The sequence below is a fragment of the Anser brachyrhynchus genome (genome assembly GCF_964034855.1).
Source record: "Anser brachyrhynchus genome assembly, chromosome: 3".
In the NCBI taxonomy this organism is placed as follows: domain Eukaryota; kingdom Metazoa; phylum Chordata; class Aves; order Anseriformes; family Anatidae; genus Anser; species Anser brachyrhynchus.
In genome coordinates this window covers 31,215,640-31,231,215 of record NC_137696.1, presented here as the reverse complement: position 1 = coordinate 31,231,215, position 15,576 = coordinate 31,215,640, and the positions used below count along the sequence as shown (strand labels likewise).

The window sequence follows — 15,576 nt, the reverse complement described above, 5'->3', positions numbered from 1 at the left end:
CAGTCCTGAACCTCTAAACTACATGTACTTGAACCTACCCCATACATGACTTCTGCCTTACCTTCCTTCCAAGAAAAAAGCTATTAATGGATCCAGTCAACCTGTGAGCACCTCGGAGAGGTGGCAATGCAGACACAGATCAGCTGGATTGCTGAAGTCCCACCTGAGGTTCCTGAACATACCTCCTTAGATTCACTCTCGTGCAAAAAAATGCAAGCCTACCAGAGGAGAAGCACCCACAAGGAAAGCAAAGCCTGTTACCCTTGTTGCAATTGTCACTGCCTTTCAGTTTTAACAGATAATGCTCTAGAGGCATCATAGTGTCTATACACTGTCCAAAGGGGCAGCTGAAGACTTTTCGTTATAGGAAAACCTTCCAGCTTTGAAAGGCTACTTTGGAGTTTCCTCACTGATCCTCTTGTTATAGGGGTTAGGGAACAGAGGGCATTTCTTGACAGTGGAATAGCCTGGTAGCTAAGAAATACTTTCTTTCACTACCAGGTTGCTGCTCAAAACAGGGCGTGCACTGACAACAGAGTGTTTTTAGTCCTGCTGTCAGCTCAAGACTGATGGACAGAAGCGTCTCTTCTCTGAGAACCTGTTTCTTTCCTAACATCCTCTTGAATGCTGATGAACTACAAGCACAATACTTCTACTCTAAGGCATGATATAGCTAAGCAGTTCATGTACGGATGCAAAATTTCCTTAAAGCTTCAGATATCTCTCTGGTCTACTAGGGTTATTTTGGAAAAGAGTCACCTGTGAGGCAAGAATAATTAATGAGTGTTTCTGAGACATCAGGAGTAGAGAAGGATAAATAAGCCATGAATCTAGCACCCCCTCCCATATCCACAAGCCTTCACAAACAACACGTATCTTATATACTTCATCAAATCATATACACACTTCCATGCTTCTACTCCCTAGGCATTAGCAGAGCAAGTTCACCACATTTTTGGCATTAAAACCCATTCTGAGAACCCACTTTGATAAGTCAAAAATCAATAGTAGCTTGCACGGTGGAGTAGGTGCACAGAATTGGATGGATGCCTCAATAACTTGGTCAGTAATGACCTTCCCTGATACATCCTTTGTCTCATAGATAATGAGGAGGATTCGTTATGGCCTCTGGCAAAGAGAAGTGCTTTGATGAATCATCTTCAAAGGAGACACTGACTTTCAGTCTGAAGTAAGATATCTCTGCCTGTGTGCTAAGGTTTGGGCAACCAAAGTACTTTTCTCATTATGGTTAGAGTAAAAACACTCCTACAAACGGGCACCATCTTCAGTGGAATTTCAGTCTCCTTATCCCAGAGATGAATTTGGTTAAAGAATGCAAAAATAAATTTGTCATTTTTCAGTGCTGTACCAGCCACCACCAAAAACAGTTCCTATTAATGATTAAATGGGAAACTTTACAGTTCCTCTCCCACATGGGTATTTGCAGATCTTTTTGGCAAGAGAGGGGGAAAAAAAAAAGGCATAACTGCAGCTTCTTTTCCTTTAGAACGAGAACTGAGTTTTCAGTTAGCTATGTTTTCACGTTTGGATTGGAAAAAAAGTTCAAATGCAGTTTCACTCCAGCAACTGAGTCAATATACAACATGCTCCTGCTTGTATAGGAGAAATAAGCATGAAAAAAAAAATCTACACAGAGAGCTTGCAGGGGTAATGAATGTTTGCTTGTAGAATCTGCCAGGGGTTGGATAGTAGAATAACAGAGCTCACAGGCAAGCTACCTTGTAGGCCAGTTGTACCATTTTAATCTTTGGGTGACGCTCTGTGCAGGGCTGCATCCTGATCTGCAGCACTCTGTTGGTACAGGAACCTGGCATGCTAAAAGAGAGTGTGGACACAACTTATAAAGCTGTTCATTGTTTTGAACAAACTGAACAAGCAATAATGTTAAAAAATAGTTTGACAGTACAACTGTGTCTTTATTAGATAGTTCTGCTGGGATTACTGTGGAATCATACCTATTTGCATGCAGATGGACGCAGCTATGCTGCTAGGCATCTGTAGCACATCACTGGCCTCAAAGGAGCGAGGACAACTGAAGGAAAATTTAGCTCATGCTGAAGAGTTTTCAAGTGTAAATTTATTTTACAGAGCAAGATCTAAAGTGCTTTGTCTAACCTTGTTCTACTTACTGGAGGAGCCTCAAGGGCACTGAAGGCCCTAGGGGCAAGTGGCAGGTCACAGATCAGATTCATTCCATATAACTGAACTGTCCTCCGACCCTTCTTGTGTCCGGCTGTCTCACTGTCTGCTGGGTGTTGTACCTGACCTATGCTGTTCCTTGGAGCTTGCCCAAGGACTTCCTAGGAGACTGCCAGCAGGCACTGATCAAATCCATGGTAGCAATTAGAACAACTTAGGGCACCTGCAGAAGAGCGCTCAAGGCCATGAGCAGGAGCAGTTAAGTTTCCTGCTGTAGACTTAGCTTCTCCATGCACCACTGCATGCACGAACCCTACCTGTAGTTTATCTTGGAGATCTATAAGAAGCATAGCCCACACTTAGTTCTTAGACATCTTTGGCCTATCAGGTAATTCAAATGCCCGTGAGCACTTTACTGGAAGACTAATTTCACATAATGAGTGACCTATTTTGAATTATTTTTCTGTTGTACAGACACAAAAATAAAACACATTGAAACAGTAGTGAATGGCATGTTATCTCAGATATCATTATAATAATTCATTTTCTTTGGAAACTGTTTCAAACAACCTACTGATTCAGCTGTTACAAGAAACGCAACATACCAGCTTTACCTTCTCCGCAACAAATATTTTTCAAGCAAATCTGGTACACGCGATCTTCATTGAGTTAATGAAATATTATATAATTACATAATCTCCATAAAAAACAACAACAACAAAACAGAAACAAAAGAACATAGTTTGGGATGAAGAATTTTCAATAGTGGAATATTTATTCTGTAGATGAATACAGTCCTAGCAAGCAACGAAAGCAACAGGTGGGGAGAGGACTTTTACTGAATAAGGTAGGCTGGGGAAGCATTCAGCCACTCACATGCATCAGATAGTCCAGTTTCAGAATTACTTAGAGGCCTCCATTATGTCTAGCTTTAGCCCTTGGCCTCTTGCATGACAGCACCATCAAAATATAGCAGCTACATACTGTAGCATAGAGGCGTCAGCACAGTTTCACCTGCTGAGGTCATTTAATACATGCCACTGAAGAATCATCACTGCCTGGGTATCAAAGCTTATAAACCATACTCCTCTGACCCCCCCAAAAAAGACGAACCCATGACTTAAAAGCACAGCATGTCTCAGAAAAAATAGAAACACAAGAACAGAGACAAGGACAGACATCTGTTCATCTGCTTCATGTCCCCAGTCAAAGCACAGCCAGCTTAAGAGTTAGATTAGACCAATAAATACTAGTAAAGTTTTAATTACCCAGACTCCAAGGATGGAATATTTTACTGCATCTCAGTTCAACTGCTCCAGTGCTTAATCATCTTTTTAAGTCCCAATTATCCCAGATGCTTGTGCTCTACATAACCTCTGATTTTATACAACAATGTTCGAAGGTGACCTTTCTACACAATACATTTCTACATAACTTTTTACATAACTTCCGTAGGATTTTTTTTTAAATGTGATAGAATATAGAATTACTGTCTCCTTCCAACTCCACAGAGTATTTGTGTCATATTAAAGTGCTTTGATCTCAACGAATTGAATGCAAGAAAATAATTAGTAATAGGAAACAACTTACATTAATAGCATAGGTATGTGAACACAATACACATGAAATGCATAAGAACACAGGCATATGGTAAGACAGGAGAAACAAAGTCAGGATGTTGTACTGCCCACAGAGTTCAACCAACCAGAGCAGTATACTGCTATAGTCTACTTATACTCTCACCAAAATCTTTTAGCCCAGCCATAGACCAAAAAGTCATTGCAAAAATGGGATCATGCACTTGTGTGTTGATACCAGATTTCTCAACAAAAACAAACAAAAAAATGAAAATCAAAAGCAGCATTATTTGTTTTGCTCATTCATTGCCAGGCCCCAAAAGCCACAAACTGTCAGATTTCAGTTCTGCTGCCACCTCTGATTTTCCAGCATGAAAAATAACAAAGAGAAGAGAGAATAATCAATGTCCTTTAGTAAAGAGCTGTGCAGCACTGCTTCCCACTATGCCACAAAACCTAGCAAGAAGCTTCAGATTTCTAGTTTATAAACAAGAGTAATACAATGAAGAATACTGATCTATAATCTCCCTTTCTACTATAAAGTTTCCAGCTATTCCTGCTTATTTAAAATGAATGCAAAAGATCATATAAAACCTATAGAGTATATCTTACCTTCTTTTCATTCTTCCTCTTGACCTTTAGCTTTACTACTAACTTACTGCAAGCACTAGAGTAACATAAGAAACTCTTGAACTTAAAGAAAGAGGAGTAGTCTGCAAGAGGTCTTTTTAAAAGTATAATGGCTTTACCTCCAATCAACCAAGATAAGAAGCCTGATTTTAGCACAGCATTGCAGCTTGTATAGTCATTTACACCTGTGCAAAACATTACCAGTTGATGAGGTAGCATTTTGCATCCACTTTGCACTCACTTTCAGCAAGTGTAAATGACTATGCAAAGTAAAGGATACTGGAAGCGGGGGGGAGGGGGGGGGGGGGGGGGGAAGGCTGAAGGTGTTTCAAGCACTCAATTATTATGCTACTAAAACTCAGGTGTTCCTCATAGAGAATCACCTCTATTAAAGTCTTGATATTTATAGCAAGAATAGAAATATCTGTACAAAGCATCAGAGAACTGTTTATTGAAAATCGTACCAAGACGTGTTAAATTCTTGTTTTTATTAGCACATTCCTTAGGAGTCCTAATGATGGCATATTCATTCAGTCCTCTGAGAAAAGACCCAGAATACTCAATTAGCAGAACAGTAGCCTAGGAAAAACAAATAAACAAACAAACAATAACAACAACAACAAAAAAAAACACACTGATTCAGTTCATCAGGGGATTAGAGGAAAAACAGATAAGGCCAACGGGACTGCAAGTCTGAGCATCAGGTGAAAGAAGCAGCCAAAAGGGGGAAAAAAGGGATGTGAGTCACCAGATCTGCTATCTCATCAAAGCGATATGAAGTATAGTAGAAGGCAGGAAGCAGAAAGCAAAGCAGAAAGAAACTCTGAGGTGATGAAGTTATCAAAGTAGGTGATTATCTTAATATAAGAGTGGTATTATCTGAATTTCCAACCCGTTACTCATTTATTCATACCCAAGTGCAGATCTTTCAGTGCAGGAGTGCAGCACCAGTTCTGTGCACTTGAAGGTCTCAGGTGTTGCACAGAACAGACTGAGGGTCTGAAGGCCTTAGGTGGACATATACAGAGCTGCCTAATATGTGAGGATCTTATTTAATACAGAAGTATAAACAATAGTATTTTTGAATGAACCTGCCTATCCATTGTTTTTCAACTTGGGTGATCATTTACATCAATTCTTGGATGAAATAAAAAGTTCGACAAAATATGAATACCATCATTTTATATCTAGTTAGCATAGCTGCAAATAACTGCATTAGGAACAGGATAATGACCAAGCTGTTTTGTGAATTTCAGGTTATATTCTGTTAATTTTTACAGGCTCTGGACCCGCAAACCTTCTCTAAGCATGACTGTTTTCCTATGAAGCCACATAAGGATCAGGCCCTGCTTCTGACCAGGATCATTACAAAAGACATGGGAAGGTGGAAGGAAATATTCTCCAGGGAAGAGTAAAAATGGCACTGTACCAAACAGAAAGCCCACAGAGCTCCTCTGGACCAACAGTTACACAGCTGGAGCTCTTTTCAGCTGCTCTGGAGAAATGTACTTTGAACTATTTTTAGTGTTTTATCACTTTTCCATGAAAAATCACTTAGACTGAAACATAGCACTCAAAGATACGATATGAGAGTGTGAAGGATTTCATAAAAATCCTCTAAAAAAGAAAGAAAGAAAGAAATATATTGTGCTTAATTCTAAGTTAAATATACACAAAGAAAAACAAATAGGCTTACCAGTTTGAACTGCTTTCCCTCCCTTATGCTTGTGGAACTTAAACAAGCTTTTATTTGAAACATGGTATTTTCCAGACCCTTAAGACCTTTGCTTGAATTAGGCATTCCTGGAATTTCTGATTTAAAATTGAAATGACTGAGTGGCAAATACAACAGAATAAGAGCACAAGCTCTGTGCTTTGGTAACTTTATTTATAGCATGTTTTATTGCATGTATCAATATTAAAATCTCTCTATAAAATTTAACTAAGGATTGAAATAACACTACAGGTAAGATTATATTCCCATCAAACTATTCTGTTGTTTTCATGTTATGGCACATCGCAAAACCAATGTTCCATTTTACCATTAAACAGCCACAGTTTCTTTGGGCCACAATTCACTAATGCATTTAAGTGTGCGGCTAATGTTAGGCATGCAACTGATTCCATTGGTTTCAACAGGACTATTCACTTGCTTTACGTTAGACAAATGCTCAGCATTTCACTGAACTTGGGCCAAGTTCAGCTTTAAACAGAGCTCCTTCTTCAATTGACTGTCTGATCTGCTGCATGGGGGGAACACAGGGCATCCTGGTGAATTCCAAAGGCTATGAACAGACCTTATCAAAAATGTTAGAGAAAAGAGAAAGGATAAATATTAAGAGACTGTCTCTTCCAGCAATAAAATCTGTATATACCACTGATCATTTTCATTAAGATATCTTGGATTAATAATGGATCACTGGACTTAAATTTGTTTCCTGGCTTTGGTGAAGCATGATACAAATTTAGCTTTATTTAAACACAGTCCCATCCGTCTTTCCCCCCTCCCCTTAATTCATTTAACAAGTACTCCCTTTGGTTTCATTATGGAGCAAATTTTGAGCACGTATAAATCCTGAGAGTTTTACTACCTAATTAAAAACATGTTCCTGTTCCACACATTGATGGGAAACTCATGTCTCAAAGGGTTAATTAACAGTCTTTACACATTCTGTATTTAGCTCAGGGTACAAAGCCAAAAACATAAATAACGTCTTAGACGGAAACAGGAGGTGCAGATGGTTTTTAAATTTGGTTCTTAGTGCATTTTACACTAGCCAGAGATATGCACTGTATAAAACCGAAACAGTGACTCAGTAACCATACTTAAAGTACAGTTATATTTAAAGTGTTCTTTCCCTTTTGCAATTTTATATCTTTTAGGCATATAAAATAATAATCATAAGCGTGCTGCAGTCAGATGTCTGTAAGCAAGAAGCCTTGAGACAGGAGTGCAACAAAGATAATGAAACAGAGAGACAAATGACAAATATGAAACTACACTGTTGCGTACATAACAGATAATCATCTGACAAAAGCAAAATTAAGCAGAGGGGTGACAACAAAAATTAACATGTTGATTTACTAGCTCTCCATTTACAAAGCAAACACCCTATAAAATATCAGTGATTTGACATTAACTTTAAAAGAAACAAAATTATTGTCTGAGAATAGCAGCTGAAAAAAAAAAAAGGAAAAGAAAAAAAGAGAGAATCTCTCTGAGGAATAAATGTTTAAAAAATTCCATTATAAAGGCACAAAATGGAATATCAGCCCACAAGAGTCCTGTTATTCCCTCACCAGTTCTCGCTTACATAAATATTCTATTGAATCCAAATGGCAAAGGGACCCAGTAAAAGCCAACGTTAATTGAGACAGCTGAATGAGACCATTGACTTAGGGGCTATTAATTGGGTAAAAGTGTTTGCAGGTTTGAACTCACATACAATCTACTGTGAGACAGTGGAAATGAAGGAAGCATGAGATGAATACAGAAGACAGCCAGACCATTTCATTCCCTGTTCTTACTAGTTACTCTGTTCCAACAGCTAAGTGGCCTTGGACATGTCATGACATTTGTGTCTCACTCTAATGTCTCTTAATGGGGCTTAAACTTTAACTAACCTCTAAAGGTGCCATGAAAGTGAGCTAATTTTTAACAGGCATTTTGTAGGAGATCCCTTTTGTGTAAACTGATGGATGTGTGAAATGCCAATCAGTTGTGAGGAAAAAAATATGCAATTTAGGATTGCACTTGCCTTGAACGTAAAATACAAGTGTTCATACAAACCACCTACTGCTAAACTAACATTCAACTAACTTTGAATAAACTAACTTTGGAACCAGAGCTCAAGCTTAAATTCCTGTCTTCCTGCCTCCTTTAGTAAAGAGGCAACCTTGATACCTTGGCATCCAGCATCTAACAGTTAGGATCCATGGACATGCAGGCTCCCTACTTCAGATCCTTGCAAGAGCATGTTTCTATGTTTATGAACACTCTTCTGCCTCTAATTCACTTAGACATCGTCAAATGTTTGTCTAGCTAGAAAACACAGATAATTACTCACCTGGAATCCGACACTTAAAAGGCAGAGATTATATGGCTATTACCTCAGATGATAAAACATAGAATGCTACAGTCAGGTTTTCAAATATATCCAATTTTGCTGTAAGACTTTATGAAAGAAAACAATTTGCAAAGTCTTCAGACCACCAACTAACACCCTGCAAATCAGCTGACATCAGGAAGCCAGTCTCGCTAAATGGGGTGCAACTTGTGGCACGTACTGTATGTTCCAGCATTAAAGGCGCATCTGTCAATGAGAGGCATGCTTCTCTTTCTACTTAAAAGGCTAGTCTCTTAATAAAAATGATAAAACTGTGGCAGTGTTCACTATCTGGAGTCAGTAGTACTTGTTGAAAAAGAGTATTTTCCTACTTCTAAAAGTAGGAAAGCACTCAGGCAGCACAGAGGAGGTAATATATCCAGAGCCCTGGATATCAGGGGTAGGGCCCAGGCAAAAGTTTCATTGCAAAAGGTGAAGCAGGTGGCCTGATGAATAAGGTGTTCAGTCCCCAGGCCTCTGATGTGGATGCTGGCAGTGTCTCTGCCCTGTGTGTGCGATAGTCCACCTGCTATCCTCCTTCTTTTTCCTTCTCCCACTTCTGGGTTAAGGTCAGAGCTGTGCCCAGTGGAAGCTCCTCTCCCTGCTACCCCTGAGATGGTAAAGTTGCCCAACTTGCAGGAAATAATGGTGCAGTGCTAATGCAGCAAATCTCCATGCAAAGACTTGTAGAAAGGGATTTTTTTAATATATATATTTTTTTAAACTGATTTCACGCACACTCATACACTCATACATAGTCCCCCTTCTCACAAGCACTAAAGGCCTGATGCATCCTGGTGGTCTGCCCAGCATGCAGGCACACAGATGCTCCTATTCAGGTGCCCTGTCCAGGCTTTTCTGCAGTGAAACAGAGGACCCTTCAGCTATCAACTCCTCATGTCTCCTTGTCTTTCTCAGTTGGAAACCGTGTGCTGGTTTGGGATGTGCCTTTTTGCAACCCTTCAGGAGATGACGGTGATTAATCCCTTCATCCCGTTCCACCTCTGTGAGCCACCAGGATTTACTTGCTCTACTTTGTCACCCAATCTGGGTGACTTAAAAGCTGCACACAGATGTGTTCTAGGATCCTGATGACCTGCTAATCAAGCTGTCATCAACACATGCTATTGTTGTAAAACTTGTCCAGTTGTTTACTCATCCTGGTGTTTCTGCAAACATAATCCATTTATGCTCCTAAGATAATAATTTTAACATTTCTACTATAATTCTCCATACCCTCACCAGTTTTGGTGGGTTACTTGTAAGCAGTTTTTGGAACATTTTCCGTTGCAGCTTCTGTGTTACCAAGCTGACTGGATCAGCAAGATACAACCTTTTTGGTTATGTAAGAGGGAAGAGGACCCTGCTTTACATCCTGCAAAGGGAAGAAGACCAGAAAAAGATACAGCACCAGTGAATTATATCAGCTGATGATGCTGAACGTATGGGACACGAAAAGTAAATTTGATGCACTGGATAGAACAGCACTTCATAGCCAGAACAAGACAATATAGACAGAAGAGATCAAAGGTAATGAATAAAGGAAGGAAAAACTGAAGCACAGCACAAAAGAGAGGTTCTTTTTTCTTTAGCATAGCCCTTTAAGAAGACAATAGAAAAAGGAAAGAGACACCAGGTGAAGAACAAATAGCGGGTGAAGGAGAGTGCCTTCCAAGCAGAAGTATCTGTGAGCACTCTGGAGGGAAGCTGAACTTCTCAGTAAGGGGAGTGCAAGTTTGAAATAGAAAAAGACTACGAACAATGTTCAAGACAAACATAAATAAGCTTGTATAAGACATTATCTCATACAATTGTTCTCAATTAGAATACTACAATAATAAAGACAGAACCACCAGCCGAGGACCTAAACCAAAGGGGTTTCCAGAATGAGGTCTGCTGGTAGCATTCATATTGTCAGCCACTCAGTATTTCATGCATATTCACAAAATCTGTATTCATATTCTTATCTGGCACTAAATACTATAGGGTTCCATGTGGGACCTAAGTGCAAACCTGAAATTTAACACTAGAGCATCTCTGAGTAGTTACAGCCTCTAGCACAAGTTGAAGCCCTCTGCTCTAATGTATAGAACAATATCCAGCTTTCACCTAGTGTCAAAGGCTGCTGTATGATGTATAGAAATAGAATGTATACCTTGATTTCATGTGAGATTATTTGTGAGAAAATGAAAAAAAGGAAAGAAAGAAGAGTGAAGTATTTCCTGAAAATATGAATGCAAGACTATGCAGCTTACAAAGGTAAGAAATAGAGAGTATAAAGAGAAAAAGAGAGAGAATGAGCAGTTAGATCCCTTAACCCTCTGATATTAACCCGATACTCCAACTCTATTACAGCATCTCTCAAGTGTCTTGCTCAATTTTCCCCTTATTGCTCTCCTCATTCCCCAACCACCATTCGAGTCAAATAACTGCTTTCCTTTCCTCTCACCTACTTAGTTTTAGCAGACTTCAGGTTTTCCCAGCCTGTTTAGCTCTCTTGAACCTTTCCAACAAAAATATAGGCATATTTATCCAGGATAATACAGACATTTCAGTACGAAATGCTTAATTTCAGGGTTCACTGCTGCTACCCACCAAACCTTACGCATTTCATACTTTAATAAGTGAACCATGAAAATTACAGCTAATTTTGAAGCACTGCTGGGGACTAGCAGGAGGAGGAAAAGAACCCTGGAATTAGAAAATTAGAAAATTACTAGCAGAGTCTGGTTAGAAAACTGATCATTTTCCACATCTTGCTTTCTACAAAGAATACAAGTGAACAGTGACTTTTTTTTTTTTTTTAAAGGTATCCTCTCTGGATTGCTGACCTTGTTCAGCTTGGTTCTTTTCTTTTAATCCTCTTTTCCACCAGTCTGTTTAAGTTCTGTTTCTAGGAACATCTCACATCCTGAGCAGAGGCAAGCAGAAATATCCAACTGTTACGTCACAAGAACAATTTTTTTTTGTCGTTTTCTGCAACTCTCTAAATTTTTTTTATTATTATTATTATTTTTTTTAGCACTCTAAGGCATGAATCCAAAAGATAGAGAGTTCTGACTCCAGTCTAAATCCATCCCCATCTGGACTGCAGATACTTTGTGCCTAATGAAAAGAGGAAGAGAGTTACATAATTTATTTTTATTTTTTATTTTTTGAAAATCAGCTAAATAGAAGAATAAATGTAAAATTTGGAGGTAAAAGAGGATGTCCACTCATGCTGTTAAATGTGCAAATTGCCCAAGTCACTTGAGTTCTTTAACTATTCATTCCTTTTCATTCAGGAAATTATTAGCCATAACTTCCAAGAAGTGACTTTTTTTGTACCTGGGAGTTATAGACCAAATCCTGCCTCTGTTGCTCTTCCAGTATTTCCATTTCAAGGCAGACCTGCTTGAATAGTAAGAGAATATATTCCTAGAATGATTGCAAATGATCTCATGGTGTAGAAAGCTGTGCCACAACTTCTTTTTAGCTAGAGAGTGCTCAATACAAAAATAATGCTTCGTTATCCCAGGAATGCGTTCGTTCTTTTACTTGCTGTGCAAGAATTAGTTTCATCTTCTAAAAGTTAAAATAATCTGATTTCTCATGCACGCAACACAAATGGATGTCCTGAAGAAAAACAACTTGGGAGTAAATTGTAGCTCATCTGAATGCGCAACTCCAGTTCATATATCGGAACAGCATCCACAGTCTCTGTCTCCACTGAGCAAATGAGTTAGGGCCAAATAATCTGGGACTAGTCCAAAGACCAATGAAATAAAAGGAAAAACTTTTTTCTCTTTCAATTAGCCTTAAATCCAGTCCTCAAACGCTGAGTATAACCCAAGTCCAACCCCAGCTTAAGCTCTCTGCTCTGTCTAACCACATACTGTCTCGGCTCCAGGTAATGCAAACCTGAAGTGACAGAGAAGGTACTGAGCTATCCCTATGCCAACACTGCAGAACAGAGTGTTTGTGCACGGCCTTCTGCTGGCCTCTGTCCCTTGGTGAATTTCACCTCTGTATTTACATCAGGATCAAAACTCGAACTCAACACAGCCGCAAGGAAATCAATTTTTGTTTTCTCAAATATCTGGATCTTTTAAGACTTTTTAACTTGGTAGAAAAGTGAATAAGTAACATCTGCAAAGTGATGGAAGTATCACTTAAGTAAGCTTTTGGTCCAGAGTCTTGGAACTGTGTCCAAAGGAAAATAAGATTTTGTATCTTAATCTTGAAAAAAAAAAAAGGAAAAATTAAGTTCAAAATGGATTGTACGTTATTTCTTGGCTTGCCAATGGAAAAACAAACAAAAAACAGCTAGTCCATTCAAGTGCACGTTATGTACTCAGAGTAGTGTGTGTGTGCCAAGAACATTTTCTACTACACAATTCTCTTACTATGTATAACTGTATATTTCATTTTGCCTACAAATAACCTCACAGCATCACACAGTAGAAAAACAATGGCCAAGAAAATTAACTACCCACAAATCAACATTGCTGTATGGGCTTGCAAGCCAGCACTTCAAATGATTGGGAAATCCAAGTCTATTTTTAATTTCATATTTGTCCCCCAACCATTGCTTCATCAGCATGATAAACATTATAATTTGTGGCTAAAAAACAAAAATAAAATAAAATAAAATCTACCCAGGCAAAACCATATTTATGCAATTCCATATTCCATAAGCACCCAGAGTGGAACATGTGTATCTGCAAATTTAAACAAAATAGTAATAAAGGAACAAATTAGTTACCTTCACTGTTTTCATTTATGCTATGCTGTTACATTATCTTTTGGTATTTAGTGTAACTAGAGGACATAGGAATCAAAGCTCTTTAGTTAGTGAACTCCCACTTACTGCTGTAAGCATTTTTGTTGTCTGCCCAACGTATTTATTTTTTCTATAATGAACTACACTGTGAGAGCTGTTGAAGGGGCAATCTGTAGTGCATTTCACTACTAGTATGTGTAATGTTTACCCCAGACTTTCCTAGTCAAGAAAAACAGGCAATATTGAGAGACAAATCTGAAATACTCTCTTGATCCAAGGTTATATGCTTCATCAATTTATACAACCACCAAAAATAAATCTGGTGCCCAAAGCAGACAGAACAAGGAAATGGAGCTGATGAACGGACAGAGTATGTAATAGAAATGGCTAAATAGAAACACAGCCTAAGTGTTACCAGTGTGGTGGAGCCAGGGAAAATAAGTACAAAGACCCTGAAATATTTACCTGCTTCTTGTCACCACGATGAGTCTGTTGTCAACTATAATCTATTTTTATATGATAATTTGGTCTTTTTACACAGACATTAGCATCCATTATCTATGAGACAGTTTCTTACTGGATCAAGTCTGTACTGAACGTGAGCAGGTTTTATTTTCCCCGTTTAACCTTCTAGTAGAGAAGAATTTGGAAACAGTAAGTTTAGACATTATATTACTATGAACAGTTGAGCAGAGATGGGCAAACAACCTTTAGGGAACACACTTAGTGATTTCTACAAAGGCACCAATATTGCATATCTGTTGCTACTTTTCCTTTGATAATTAGAGACCATAGAAACGAGTGAACAAAATGAATATTCCTCTTCCTTGTTGCAACTCTCCTAAAATAAACTATCATCCTAAACTCACAACAAAGGAGCATTTCTTCAAAGTCTGAAGGGTCTTTATCAAGCTAAAAAGAAGTTTGTGAAACAACGTGTAGCCATTTCAGACAGTTACTCCCAACACAACACTATAATATATATTGCTGCTGATACAAAAGTACACAGTCAGAGATACAACACCCGGAGGAAGATCAGAGAGACGTATCTCTTCATCTTTCTGTTATACTCCTATTAACATTTCCCCAAGATGGTGGAAAGACACCCTAGAACTTTTATTCCTCATTCATAGACTGGGGTGTTAAACCTAGAAAAATGAAAAATGAAAAGAGATAGCTAAAGGAAATAACAGAGTTCATTGCACATCAATTGGAAAATAAGGAAAATGGCTTTCTAGTTTCTCTCATCCTTTTTATTCTTCCCAGACCCCAATATCTCCGGTGTTTTGGCCTGAAGTAAACACAGCTGATAATTTTGGAAGTTTGACTTTCCTTTGTGAAAGCTGGGGATCCCCCTACTCAGCTAGTGTGTGGCATATCTGAGGCAGTAATACACCTCACCTTGGTTGGATAAAACTGTGCTGAGGTAACTGTTTGCTATCACCACTTCTCCTAGAAAAATAGAAGAATGGCAATGCAGTAGGCTGTGGGGGTTACAGCATGTAGGTCTGTGCAAACAACAGCCTGATCCTGCAAGTTTCTTGTGCAAAAACAACCTCCTGAGGAGAAATAATTGCAAGATGATAACAAAACCCCAGAGCCCCTGCCACCTTCTTGATTTTGAGTAGTGTCTAAATACCTTTGTAACAATATTCCCTTTATTTAACCTTTGCAGACACCCTCAGTGTACAACTCAGTGTACGATCCTGTAGGAGAGAACAATGGTGTTAGTTTATGACCAAAAACAGGTAATTGGGATAACTTAGTGGCAATTTGAAGGCCTCTGTCCTTTTTGAGGGGGACTGAGCTCTGGCTGGAGGCCCAGCAGGATATTGTGTGTGACTGTAGCTACGCATGGTTGTTGCAGGGCAATCTGTGCATGGGGACGCCTGTGGGTTTCTGTTGTGAGGTCTGTTAAAGTAGTTATCCCCTTCCCATGGACAGAGCTCTTTTTCATTTTTTTTTTTTTCCCTTCCTTGTTTCCTCCTTCTTGCTCCCTTGGCAATAGTATATGACAATTGTAAAGAATCAAGAAGGAAACATTATCTTTCAACGGAGTAAGAAACATTACTGGTATGAGCAAAACAGCACTTCCAATGGAGGTGGTCTCTTCCTCACCCTCCACTTCACTAAACAGAGCTTTTGCCTACATCTCTCTGTTCTCCATTCCTGCCTGACCAACTACCCAACATTGTTTAAAAAGTTAAAGAAACATTACTCTTCACAGGAGAAGGTCACAGGTATTTTCAAATGTAGCTCATATTTACTTAGCTTCTGATGAGAGAAAATAGTTATTTCTGAAAGCTGCTAGCACCAACCTCTCCTTGAAAAGAACTAATTT

General features: G+C 38.8%; 1 long non-coding RNA gene across 1 annotated transcript; it reads left to right on the top strand.

Annotated features, from left to right (window-relative positions):
- The first annotated feature begins 4,681 nt into the window (after window positions 1-4,681).
- On the top strand, window positions 4,682-6,703 carry LOC308192510. The gene is made up of 2 exons (XR_013948863.1): window positions 4,682-5,212; window positions 5,648-6,703. It is a non-coding gene; the product is annotated as an uncharacterized lncRNA (long non-coding RNA).
- The last annotated feature ends 8,873 nt before the right edge of the window (window positions 6,704-15,576 follow it).